The sequence below is a fragment of the Puma concolor genome, chromosome E2 (genome assembly GCF_028749965.1).
Source record: "Puma concolor isolate L17-30 chromosome E2, mPumCon1.1.hap2, whole genome shotgun sequence".
NCBI lineage: Eukaryota > Metazoa > Chordata > Mammalia > Carnivora > Felidae > Puma > Puma concolor.
The window spans coordinates 13,676,371-13,688,930 of NC_141681.1; the positions used below are offsets into that span (position 1 = coordinate 13,676,371).

General features: G+C 43.2%; 1 long non-coding RNA gene across 1 annotated transcript in view; it reads right to left on the reverse strand.

Moving 5' to 3' along the window:
* The window catches only part of LOC147573385 (uncharacterized), a 14,120-nt gene extending 1,607 nt beyond the window's left edge, over positions 1 to 12,513 (reverse strand). Inside the window, exons 1-2 of the long non-coding RNA XR_015244702.1 lie at positions 12,305 to 12,513; positions 924 to 1,350 (exon numbers count right to left, since the gene is read on the reverse strand). This is a non-coding gene — a long non-coding RNA (uncharacterized LOC147573385). The remainder of the gene's footprint in view (positions 1 to 923; positions 1,351 to 12,304) is intronic.
* Between the last annotated feature and the right edge of the window lie 47 nt (positions 12,514 to 12,560).

Sequence of the window (12,560 nt, forward strand, 5' to 3'; positions counted from 1 at the left end):
CCGCATCAGGCTCTGTGCTGACAGCTCAGAGCCTGGAGCCTGCTTTGGATTCTGTCTCTCTCTGCCCCTCTCCTGCGTGCACTCTGCCTTTTTCTCAAAAAATAAATAAACATTAAAAAAAAAGAGAGAGAGAGGGACACAGAGACACAGAGAGAGAGAGATCCCAAGTAGGATAGGTGATAAGCCAGCCATCATGTTTGGAGTATGGCATGAGGCCTGTGAGCTGGGGGTGGGGCACCTTATCTGAGTGTTGTCAGCCCCGCCTGCCCTGTTGCCCACAGCATGGACCAAAATGCCAACCTGGGGCTTTTGATGTATGCAGGTTTGTGTTGCAGGACCACGACCTCATGGTTTTCATCAGCAGGTACAGTCTGTATATAGTGCACATCTGATTACCAGTGGGTCCGTTGCCTGTGCTTGAGTAAGGCCTGTGGTAAAGTCATAGTGGAGAGTTGGTGGTGGCCCTAGCTTGCCACACAGCCTGGGCTTACAGGCACTTGCAGCATCTTTTTTACATCCCAGGTGTCACCTTGACCCCTTCATCAGGTCCCAGGCAAATAAAAGGTGATCTAAGGTTTGGATCCTCAGTGAAAATTATGGCTTCAAATTGCTAATGACCAGCCTCAAGGCAGTTCCACAAGTGATCAGCAATAGTGTGACAAATACTGGCTTTGTCTCCAGATCCCAGAAGGCAAATTTGTCAGAGCTGGGAATGATTTCAGATATTTGGTGTCTTGATTGTAAAGGGATTCTGAAAGTCTGAGCTCACAGTTCTTGGAATACAAACAATGCAATAAGGGACTAGATGGACTAGCCATTTACCTGTGTAAGGCAGGAGTAACTGCCAAGGACTTGGCTTCCTTCTTACTGAGCATCTTTGTGTAGAACAGTTAGAGCAAATACTAGTAATTGACATTTCCTACCTGGCCAAGGCTGATGGTACCCACAGAGTTACAGAGCAAAGATGAGATGAAACTGAAACTCCAGCGAAAAGGACTTCTCTCCAGCTCTTTGACCTTGATACAGAACTAGGCCCAGGCTTGGAAGAAGGATTTTCTGTGATGAGAACTGTTCCAATCCCAGATTATCCTTCTAAGTGTTTCTGTGTTTTAGGACCAGATTGGTTACCTGGGAAGGGAAGGGGCCATTGCCAGCCTCCAGATGGTTCCCTTAATCTGACATTACAGATACTGCAGAGACCAACAGACTGCTAATCCTACTACATTTCCCCAGTTGGCATTTGACTATAGAGTCTTCTCTGTGCTTCTGGCCAACTCTGACCCACCTTGGGAGTCTTCTTGTAAGAAGAAATTTTATGTCTCCCACCTCCTGCAGTGCTGTGGACCAACCCTGAAACAATTAAAAACAAAGGCAATAATTAAAGGAGTATAGACTCCTCACAAGGCTGCAGGCTGATTCCCTTCCCACCTTCTCACAACATGTATAACCAGTCTACTGTGTAGCCCTAAATCTAAACAAAATGGGAAGGGATATGGTTCAGATTCAAGAGTAGGAGTAACTAGTTATCTGGTAGAAATCTAGGTCAACAGTTCTTAATTGGTCCAAACCCCTAAGAATTCACTGGATGGGTTTCATGGAATCTATGAAGCATTTAAATGCATTTTCCTGCAGAGAGGTCTCCCAAAGAAGTGTCTTTTAAAAAGGTAAGACTCACTGTTATGGATTCCTTCACAATCCGTATTCATCCCTGCCAGAGCTTGGCTTCCAGGGCTCAGTGGCCAACAGCTGCCTCTGTGACCATGTGCTATCTTGAGCCATCAATTATCTGTTGAAAATGTACTGAGCCCATGGTAAGCTTCAGTCCACAGAGTTTCTTTTACTCATTTTAGTAAGTTCTCATGTATGGAATGATATGTCCTACAATACAGAAACAACCTTAGCAGAAAGAGATTTTTGGCCCAATGGAAGATTCTGGATATGTTCATCATCCATAAACAATGGATTTTATTGCTTTTTTTTTTTTTTTTGAGTGTCATTCATTGTATGCATAAGAATTAGTCAATTGTTGATGTATTTGTTATTGATGTTAATTGAACTTAATTATGAAGTACACGTTACTAGGACAACATTAATGAGTATAAGAAGACATTATGTTTTTGGTTGCTGGTATTAATGATCATGTCTAAGTGGAGACAACTATGAAACTATGATTTCATAGGCTAGTCATCACCTGATACTACTGTTCCATTTCAGAGTTGACACTGTTCCAGCACAAACAGTTGCAATGTCTCCATAGGCTAAGGGCCCTACTCAGTTGCCAGAGGGCTCCTCACATTCCTTTTTTTCCTGCTGGTAAACCAGGGAACACTGGCTACCTAATTAGAAAGAAAGCAGCAGCCAATACAAAGTCCTTACATAAATTTTTCTCATCCTAGGGAAGAAATACAAATAGGTCTTGGAAGCAGGTATTCTCCCTTTGTTCCATCTTGTTTATTATTTAACATGAAGGCAGTTTCAGTGTCATTAGTATTCAGAAGGTAAGGAATTCTGAGGCCAGAGAAGATTTCATAAAGGAGTGGGGTTTGCTTCTGAGAGAAAAGTGACAGAGTGCCCTAGGCAGGGGAAAGTAATATTAAAACTAAGTTTCTCCAGAATAAACCTAGCATACTGGAAAGACAGTATGGACAGCAGACTTGCCACATAAGCAGAGAAAAGTCTTGATACAAAACGAAAACTTGATTGAACAGTATTTGAGTTTAGTAGTGAATTAAAGGTTGTTAAATCACAGAAAGGCAGTTATGAAATTGGTGGGGTTGGGAGGAGTGTCCAGCAGATGTACGTAGGATACATTGGAGCTGGAAAAGGCGGGCATCTGAGAACACAGTTTGAAGAGGATTGCATCGGTCCCATCACACAGCAAGTGCCAGGATACCATTGATTGTACTGAGAAAGCACAAAAGAAGAAATGGGACTGGAGGGATATCACAGAGGAAGAATGATAGGGTTTCATGCCTACTTGTTATTCCAAAAAGGATTGTGGCTCTAAAAGATCCACTGTACAAAATAACTCTGGGGAGAAACCCAAAGGGAAGGTCTGGAAAGAACAGATGCATCAGGGTTGAGTCTCATACACAGCATGTAGGATTTTAGGCCTGTCGCCTTTGCAAGCAGGGACTTGGCCCCTCTTCATCAACTTGTAGATTTCAGGGGTCTTCAGGTTTTTCTTGGTCTTAGACATAGATGTCAGGTTCTTAGGAACTCCCTGTAGTTTTACCTAATTTTGCCTTTTTTTTTTTTTTTTGCTTGAGAATAAATGTTCTTTATTCTGTTGATTGACTCAGATTGTAGCATCTCCTAAAAATGAGCTGAGGGAACCTGAGGGGCTGATGCTAGGAGGCTCCAGTCCCTTGCCTTCCTAATCCTGAGTCTGGGACAGGGCTTTCCCAGAATAGCTTCAAACACCTAGTTGCAAGTCAGGCCAAGTGGGGATCTGCTTGGAGGATATTTGTCACACCCCTACATTATGTCTTCTCATTCTCCAGCCCCTGTTGCTAGATGCTTCTGCCTTGGCTTAGAAACTGTCCCACTGTTGAGTATTCATTGGAGCAAGGGGCTTCTCCATGGTAGTTCTAGTTGTAAGATGGGGGGATAGGAGTAGGTGCAGGAAAACATTAGATGAGGTCTGAGATAGGTGGCTGTTTGGGGGATCAGCGGTTCAGATCAATGTCATTTCTGCTTTAGTGATATCTCTCAGGCAGGGGTAGCAGATCTTTTGTTCATGCAGATCTATAACCCAGGGCTACAGTTGGCTTCTCTCATAAGAAGGGGTGTTTGTGTGTGTCGGGGGTGGGGTGTTTAGACGGAACTCTTCTGGAAGTACCAGTACACATTTTGTGAGTCTTTGCAACTAACTGTACTGTTCTATCCTCATCCATAGGCTTCCACTATACTGAAATTGTCCAAGTGGAGAAAAGCCAAGTAGTCTCATTCTTATCCCTGAGAGCACACATCCCCATGCTTAGTCTTGAAAGGACTTGAATCTTGAATCAGCCCTGGTCGGGCATTCGGTCAAGTGTGCTAGGTGTGTTGTCCTCTGGTCTTTGTTCCCCTCAGACACCAACAGCTTCTAAATTTGCACAAAAATTGTCCTGATAAAACAATGTCATTTGAGTCCAGGTTTAACAACAGAACAGGTCCCAGTGTTCTGGCATTGCTTTAATTTCTAAAGCAAGTAGGATTATGCTACGTTGTTTGATTCACCTGATTTCATATTTAACGTCCATGGAGGGAACTTCAGAAACAGCAGCAGTACCTCTAACCTCATGGTTCATTAGTCCTTGCTGGTTAACTCTTCCACTCTGTCCAGTGACCATTTTAAGACTTCCACTCACCTCAAACTTCCAACCCCATTATCTCCCTACTCAAGAGTAAACAACAGAAAACTGCCCTCAGCCCTCTGCCACCAGACCTTCCCCCAATCATACCTATCCTTCCCTCTCCCTCCTGTTACAATGGGAGAAGTCCCTATTGTCTAAATTTCTCTACCAGTGCACCAAATTCCCTCTCCTGTGACTGTTTAAGGACCTGCTCCATCTACGCCCTCTCATATTTTCAACCTCTCCCACCCCCATTAGCTGGTTCCCTCTCCCCTCAATTTTTCCTTGTGTGTGGAGTGGTAAAATACACCTAACAAAATTTACCATCTGAACTATTTTCAGTTGTACAGTGGTATTACAACATTCATAACGTTGTGCAACCATCAGCACCACCTATCTCCATAATTCTTTTGGATCCTGCAAAATTGAAACCATACCCAATAAACAATTCCCCATGACTCACTGCCCCGAACCCCTAACAACCACCATTCTACTTTGTTTCTAGGATTCTGTTCTTAAGTACTTCATGTAAGCAGGGTTATACTGTATTTGGCTTTTTGGGACTCGCTTATTTCACCACAATGTCTTAAAGGTTCATCTATTAACTCTTCTTGATATTTCCAACTGTTTATACCTATCTCCTATTTAAATTCAAACTCCCTCTATTCTTTATCTTCCAGCCTTACATTTTTCCCTGGTGGCCAAAAATCTAGGAGTTGCTTCTACCCACTGAGTCCCATTCCTTATCTCTCTGCAGTCCACCTTCTGCCTCCACTGCCCCTTGGGAATAGCCTTCACCAAGGGCACCAATGACCTACATGTTGCTAATTCAGAAAACACTTTTTAATTATATCTGACTCAACAGCATTTAACACCATAACAATCTCTTCTTTTAACGAGTCTTCTGGTGACTAAAGTGACACACCACACTCACTGGTCTTCCTTCACTCTGGTCACTTCTCAGTCTCCTGGTTAGGTTCCTTTTTTATTTACTTCTTATATGTGACTGTTCCTCATAGGATTGTTTGGGGTCATTTCTTCCTCTTTCTCTCCTGTGGGCAATCTTGTTCACTTCTCTAGCTTGCTTTCTGCTGGCAACTCCAAAATCTATACCAAGACCCAATTTGTGAGCTCCAGGGTTACAAAAAACAACTGCCCACAGGACACTTGCACTTGGGATATCTTCAAGGAATCCTGTACTCAACATATCCAAAGTTGAACCCATTATCTTGTACTGCCACCAAACACTATCACTCCAAAAAACTCATGTTCTGCTTTTGGCTCTCCCTCTAATGATCTCACAAAATGGAACTATAATTGTCTATTGCTCAAGCCAGAAATCTGGATTCATCAGGAATCTTCCTGCTCCCCAACCAATAATCCCAAGGTCCTTTTGTATCTATCATCCATTGCTATGTAACACATCGCCCCAAAACAGTGGCTCAAAACAACTTAGTCTGGGTAGCTCTGCTGGTCTCTCCCAGGCTCACTCATGCAGCTGCATGCCCCTGGCTGGTGTCTGGGCTCAGCTGACACAGCTGGGCCCCTCCACAGTCTTTCACCATCATAGCATGGCAGGTGGTCTGGGTTTCAAGAAAGGAGAGGAGAAGCTGTGAGTTCCCTTGAAGCCGTGGCTCAGAACTCCCCAGTGCACTTCTGTCACATTCTTTTAGTCAAAGAAGTCACAAGGCCAGTGCAGAGATGGGGGGAAATAAAGATCTCTTGATGGGAGGAGCTTGAAGTATCTGTGGCTATTTTTAATCCACCACAGCTATCCATTCTAGCTTCTATCATGTTAAACCAAATGAAATGCGCTGTTTGACCATTGTCGACCTATAAAAGTGGCACTTTCATATGGTTCACTTGGTGTTTCTTGAATTCTCCCTGGTCTAGATCACCATTGTCATATCTACCGAATCAACTTCCAGCAGGTGCTCCTGCCTCCAGTTGGGTTTTCCTCCAGTTCATTTGTCACATGGCAGCCAATATGATCTAATACTTGAGTCTGAGCCCGCTCTCCTGCCTAAGATCATCCCCTCCCATACACACTCCATATTTCTTAAGATAAGCCCAAACTGTGTAAAATGATTTGTACTAGGCTCTCCCGATCTGCCTCACTTGTCTTACTTTCTCCCTCATACTTTCTGCTCCACTATCACTGAAATCTGCCCTTGTGCTGGGCTACGTCTCAGAAAAGATGGTGATCCTGTAAATTCCCTCTTTAATTTCTCAAAATCATATTTCCTCCCCTAGCCCACTTTAAAGCCAAAACAAAAGTGAAAAGATACTGCTAGGACTTAAGGCTGAGGTGGGAAGGTTTTCACCTCCAGCACTGCGACTAAGATGAGCATGAGGAAAAAGAAGGTAACTAAAAACAGGAGCCCTCCAATGCTGCAGGCAGCCAGGGAACCGTATGGAAGGAGCTCAGAGGACACTCCTTTTGCTTTACCCTGGGGCACTGCCTGGGGCCAATGTACTGTTCCACTCCTGATCTCTTGGAAGTCCCCCCTCAGAGCATAGGAGACTGGGATATCCTGCTTGGGGAGAGGATCCTGGAGGGGGAATCTTGCCCCGCGCCAAGTTGCTCCCTCAACAATCTGTGACCAGTTGCATCCGCTGCCATGGGTATACTTCTTGGAACTCCCCTCCCAATCCTTCCCTTTCTTCTGCCCCTTCCTGGTCCTTTCTATTTCAGTGGTAAAAACCATGTCTCCAGGAAGGCACGCCTCACTCCCCTGTCATTAACTTCCATCATGCCCTGTAGTTGTTTTATGAACATTGTGTCAGGTAACCTTTTAAAGGTCTACTTGGATTAACTGGGGCACCTGGCTGGCTCAGTCAGTGGAGCGTGTGACTCTTGGAGTTGTGAGTTTGGGCCCCACGTTGGGGGTAGAGATTACTTAAAATCTTTAAGTCGGTTGAGCATCTGACTCGTGACCTCAGCTCAGGTCTTGATCTCAGGGTTGTGAGTTCAAGCCCCACACTGGGCTCCATACTGAGTGTGGAGCCTACCATAAACAAACAAACAAATAAAATCTTTAAGAACAAAGGTCTGCATGGATTAACTTATTAACTCTTCATAACAAATACTGTTCCTACCTTACAGATGAGGAACAGACACAACAGAGAGGTTAAGGAATTTGCCCTACCACATACAGCTAGGAAGTAGCAAGCCAGTACTCACACCTGGGCAGTCTGGCTCCAGGGCCACATTCTTAACTGCTAGGCTGTATTTGCCTCATATATAAATATGTCTAAGTTTGGGACCGCTTGCTTAGCAGCTGTCTCCCTCATAGTTAAGTACAGTAAGAGTGGGAAGTGGTTTTACTCAATCACTGAATTCCTAGCTGTGTGCAGGATGTGTTTTATAGGGAAATCTGCTTTGTTAATGTGTCAACAAATGAAAACATGTAATATGTTTGACATATTTTCTTTTAAAATTATCCCCATTTTTTAGGGGTGCCTGGGTGGCGCAGTCGGTTAAGCGTCCGACTTCAGCCAGGTCACGATCTCGCGGTCCGGGAGTTCGAGCCCCGCGTCGGGCTCTGGGCTGATGGCTCAGAGCCTGGAGCCTGTTTCCGATTCTGTGTCTCCCTCTCTCTCTGCCCCTCCCCCGTTCATGCTCTGTCTCTCTCTGTCCCAAAAATAAATAAACGTTGAAAAAAAAATTTAAAATTATCCCCATTTTCGCCTGGGTGGCTCAGTCGGTTAAGCGTCCGACTTTGGCTCAGGTCATGATCTCACAGTTCGTGAGTTCGAGCCCTGCATCGGGCTCTGTGCTGACAGCTTAGAGCCTGAAGCCTGCTTCAAATTCTATGTCTCCTTCTGTCTCTATTTCTCCCCCGCTCGTGCTCTCCCTCTCCTTCAAAAATAAATAAAAACATTAAAAAAATTTTAAATTATCCCCATTTTTTCATTCATATTTTTTGTTATTATAGTCATTAGACTTTTATGGGCCAAATACAGACTTAGTCTGGCTCCTACCATCATTCCTGTTATTTTCTGAATCCTTCTAGCATCCCTCCTCCCATTCCCCTCCCTTGCTTCCCACATGCAGAAAGAAAAGGAGAAGTTCCCAGAGCAGAGCCACCATCCTATCAGGCTTACCCCCACCGCAGGCACAAGCAGGGAACATCCCTGCACCCATTCACTCAGAACAAATGATGATGCCACAGAGGCAGGCGTGTCCATGAGAGATGGTTACTTATTGATCACCAGTTCATTCACTGATTCGTTCGCTACCTAATTCAACAACTGTTTACTGTGCCCTTGCTCTGGGTGAGATGCTGGAGAACCACCGGTGAGCAAAGCAGATAAGGTCCCTGCCCACAGGACTCACTGTTTAGTGATGAAATCAAAATAATCATGTGATCAGGCAATTCCATGTAAGATACAGTTCAAGCTCACCCAGGCCCAAAAGGCCAGTTAGAAAGTACCCCCCGGAAGGGGTCCCAGGAATGCTGGCCCTGCACTCTGCCCTTAGTTTTTGGTTTTATTGCCCAGTGCTTTCTGAAATTGGGTTGCCCTGAATTTAAATCCTAGATTTGCCACTTACTAGGCCATATATCTTGAAAAAGTTGACTTCCCTGCACCTCTATTTCTTTACTTGTAAAATGGCGATAACAATAGTAATGTGAGAATTTACTTAGCTGTTTCAAGTAGATTGTTGTAGGATGCATTTAAAAAAATGTTAATGCATTATGTTATCATTGCCCAGTCTAGTTGAATCTGACTCAGGACAGGAGGCTGTATAGCCCACAGCTTCAGAACAATGTGCCCTTCCTATTGGTCTCTGGTCTGGAGAAGAGTGGGATTCTCAGTGGCTTCTTCCTGGAAGAATATAATATATTCTCCTTTTGGAATATAAATGCTAACTGAAGGGAAAGAGATAGCCCTGTTGCCCAGAAGTGCTCTAAAACAGCCTGGCTGATTTCATTGTTCCAGCTGGAGCCTCAGCCTAGACCTCCCTAAGAGCACTCACCTGGACTAAACAAATGCCCACCAGCCTTCCAACAGATATGGGTGGTAAACTAAAGAAAACTTTCAGTAAACACCCTACAAATCCAATGCAAGCAAAAATTCTAACTTCAGTTCCCCTACAGACCATATTTAGCACAACGAATTGTGTCTCAGTGGAAGCAATGTAGGAATCATCCTCCCAATGCTAGAGCAGCAGACTTTGTAACGAAATAGCAATCAAAAGAGGACAGTGGGCACCCAGACTTCAATACGGCTCTAAGCAAGATCCTCTGCCTCCAAAGAACTTACAGTTGAGTCTTATGGTGTTGCTCCTTTTGCTTCTCATGAGAGTTTTCTGTGTAGATGTTTGAGATAAAAAATCCTGAGGAAAGGGTGCCTCAAAATCTATTTGTTTCTTTAGGCAATTGTTAAAATAGTAGGACAGAAGGAACATTATTCCTCAGAAAACATATTAGCAGTCTCCCCCAGGGTTGCACTGCCCAACATAGAGTTACACCATGGTTGTGGCTCCTCATTAACAATGCAGTTTGCCTCAACTCATTGGTGGTATAGTTGCTGGGAATTAGATCGGTCACTTGGGAAGACAATATGGCATTTGACATTCTCACTTCTGTAGCACAGAATGTGCATGCTCTGTTTCAATGAATCGTTAAGAGCTGAGAAAACATTCTAACCGCCCCCAAACCCAGCAACCACTGTTCTGATTTCTATCACTATAGATTAGATATACATACCTGTTTTGAACTTATATAAATGGAGTCATGTACTATGTACTTTGTGTCTGGATTCATTTGCTCAACCTGTCTATGAGATGGCAAAGCTCTCATTTCTGTTGTTGTATTATCAGTACTTTAATTCCTTTTTTGTTTTTTAATTTTTTTTTCCAACGTTTATTTATTTTTGAGACAGAGAGAGACAGAGCATGAACGGGGGAGGGGCAGAGAGAGAGGGAGACACAGAATCGGAAACAGGCTCCAGGCTCCGAGCCATCAGCCCAGAGCCTGACGCGGGGCTCGAACTCACGGACTGCGAGATCGTGACCTGGCTGAAGTCGGACGCTTAACCGACTGCGCCACCCAGGCGCCCCTATTTTTTAAATAAATGTTATTGAAAAGTATAATGTATATACAATGAAGTGACATTTTAAATATACGATTCCATGAGTTTTAACACATTTATGTATCTATGTAACCAGAACCCCAATCAAGATATAGAACATTTCTATTACCCAGGAAGTTCTCTTGTGTCCTGCTCAACCTTCCCCGCTCCAGATGCAACCACTGTTCTGACTGTTCTCACTATAGATTTCATTTCTCCTATTCTTGACTTGCATATAAATGGATCCTACAGCAATCATCTCTCATGTCTGACATCTTTCCTTCAACACAATGTCTCTGAAATTCATCTACTTCATCATGTGTAGTTTATTCCTTTTTACTGCTGAGTCGTGTAACAGTCCATTGAATAAACATACTATAGTTTATCCATTCTTCTGTTGATGGACATTTGGGTTGTTTCCAATTTGGGGCCATTTTGACTAAGTCTTTTATAAACATTTGTGTACAAGTCTTTTTGTGGATATATGTTCCATTTCTCTTGGATAGTAACTGGGAGATGTGCTGGGTCAAAGAGTAGGTGTAGATTTAACTTCCTGAGAAATTGCCAAACATGCAAACCAATCGTGCCATTTTACAATTTCTGTAGGAGCGTATGAGAATTTCAGTTGCTCTTGACTAACTTTCTTTGCTTGACTTTAGTCGGGTTCTTGAACCTTCTCCTAAACTTAACCTGTGCAGTTCTTGGTAAAATCCAGTTTTAGCAAGAAACCCCTACAGGTGGCATCTGGTCACCCTCGATGTCTGATAGAGTCTTCATCTTTGCACCATCCCCCCCGTGATGTCTGATCATCCTGGCATTTTGTCAGCAAGAATCCTGTTAGGTTACTTAACCAGAATTCCCCTTACTCTTTATGTTTCTTCGTAGTAATTTTCCATCCATTGACCATGCATACCCTCCCTCCCCCGTCCTCGGCTATAAATTTTCTCTTGTTCATGCTGTATCTCACCCTCACTGAAAAATCCCACTGCAGTTGTCCCTATACCTATCCTCTATGCCTTACCATCTTTACCATGTTGTTGAATTTTTTTTTCTTTAACATTCCACATTTTTACCAACACATAGAAAGTTAATCTTTAATTTTAGCGATTCTAGCAGTGTGCAGTGGTATTTCATTGTGATTATGATTTGCCTTTCCTTAATAACCAATGATTTCAAGCTCTTTTTCACATGCTTACTGACCACTAGTTTCCTCTCTTGCAAGTGTTCAAGTCATTCACATATTTTGACATAAATGTTGCTATTAGAAATGTGTCCTTAACACATGTTGAACTAAAATCTCTATTAGTCTATTCATCTACACATTAAAAAATATTTATTGAGAGGCTATTATGTGCCGTAAACTTTTCTAGGCTCACAAATTGTGACTAAGAGATAACATCTTTGCTCTTGTTTGAAGAGTTCATATTCTGCGAGCGGCCAGGAGACAAACAGCGAAATGGAAGCAAAGAAGATGATTTTTGGTGGTATGCAGATGCTCACTGAGAATTAGTGATAAAATATTGGAAATAACCTATATCCCCACGGTGAAAGATGTAGGGGAGTCAGGTAATTTATGTGATAAGAGTTTGATGGAGTATTATAATGCCATTAAGTTAATAATTACAACATGAAAAAATACTTAACTATATAATAAAAAGGTCTAATTTAAAATCGTATGTGCTTTGTTTAGGACTATGTAAAATACCCGTACTTTGATGCATACAAAGACTGGAAGGAACCAGAAGAAAAAGAAAACACTGTTGTGTTTATTTTTCGGAGTGGTTGAATTATGGGGGTCCAAGGGCAATTGCTGTCGTTTTGTTTTCTTACACGTTATCGCATTGTTAACATGCAAAAACTGGCATCTACAGCACCTTCACGGGACTTACCTTTGTGTAAAGCTTTAGAATTCACTGAGACATGTGACGGGCTTAAAATAAAACTTGGGTTACTTCAGTGTGAAGTAAGGCAATAAAATGAGGACTAAGAGTTTGACTTCGCAGAGATTAGGGATTTCAAGAAAGCACGAGGCTCCTCCTGGAAAGTCCGAAGGAGACGCACGTCGGCGCACGACCGGCGCGGCGCAGAATAGTGACGTCTTGCGCCGGGCGGGAACTGACGTCACTTTTGGCACCGCCGCTTCCG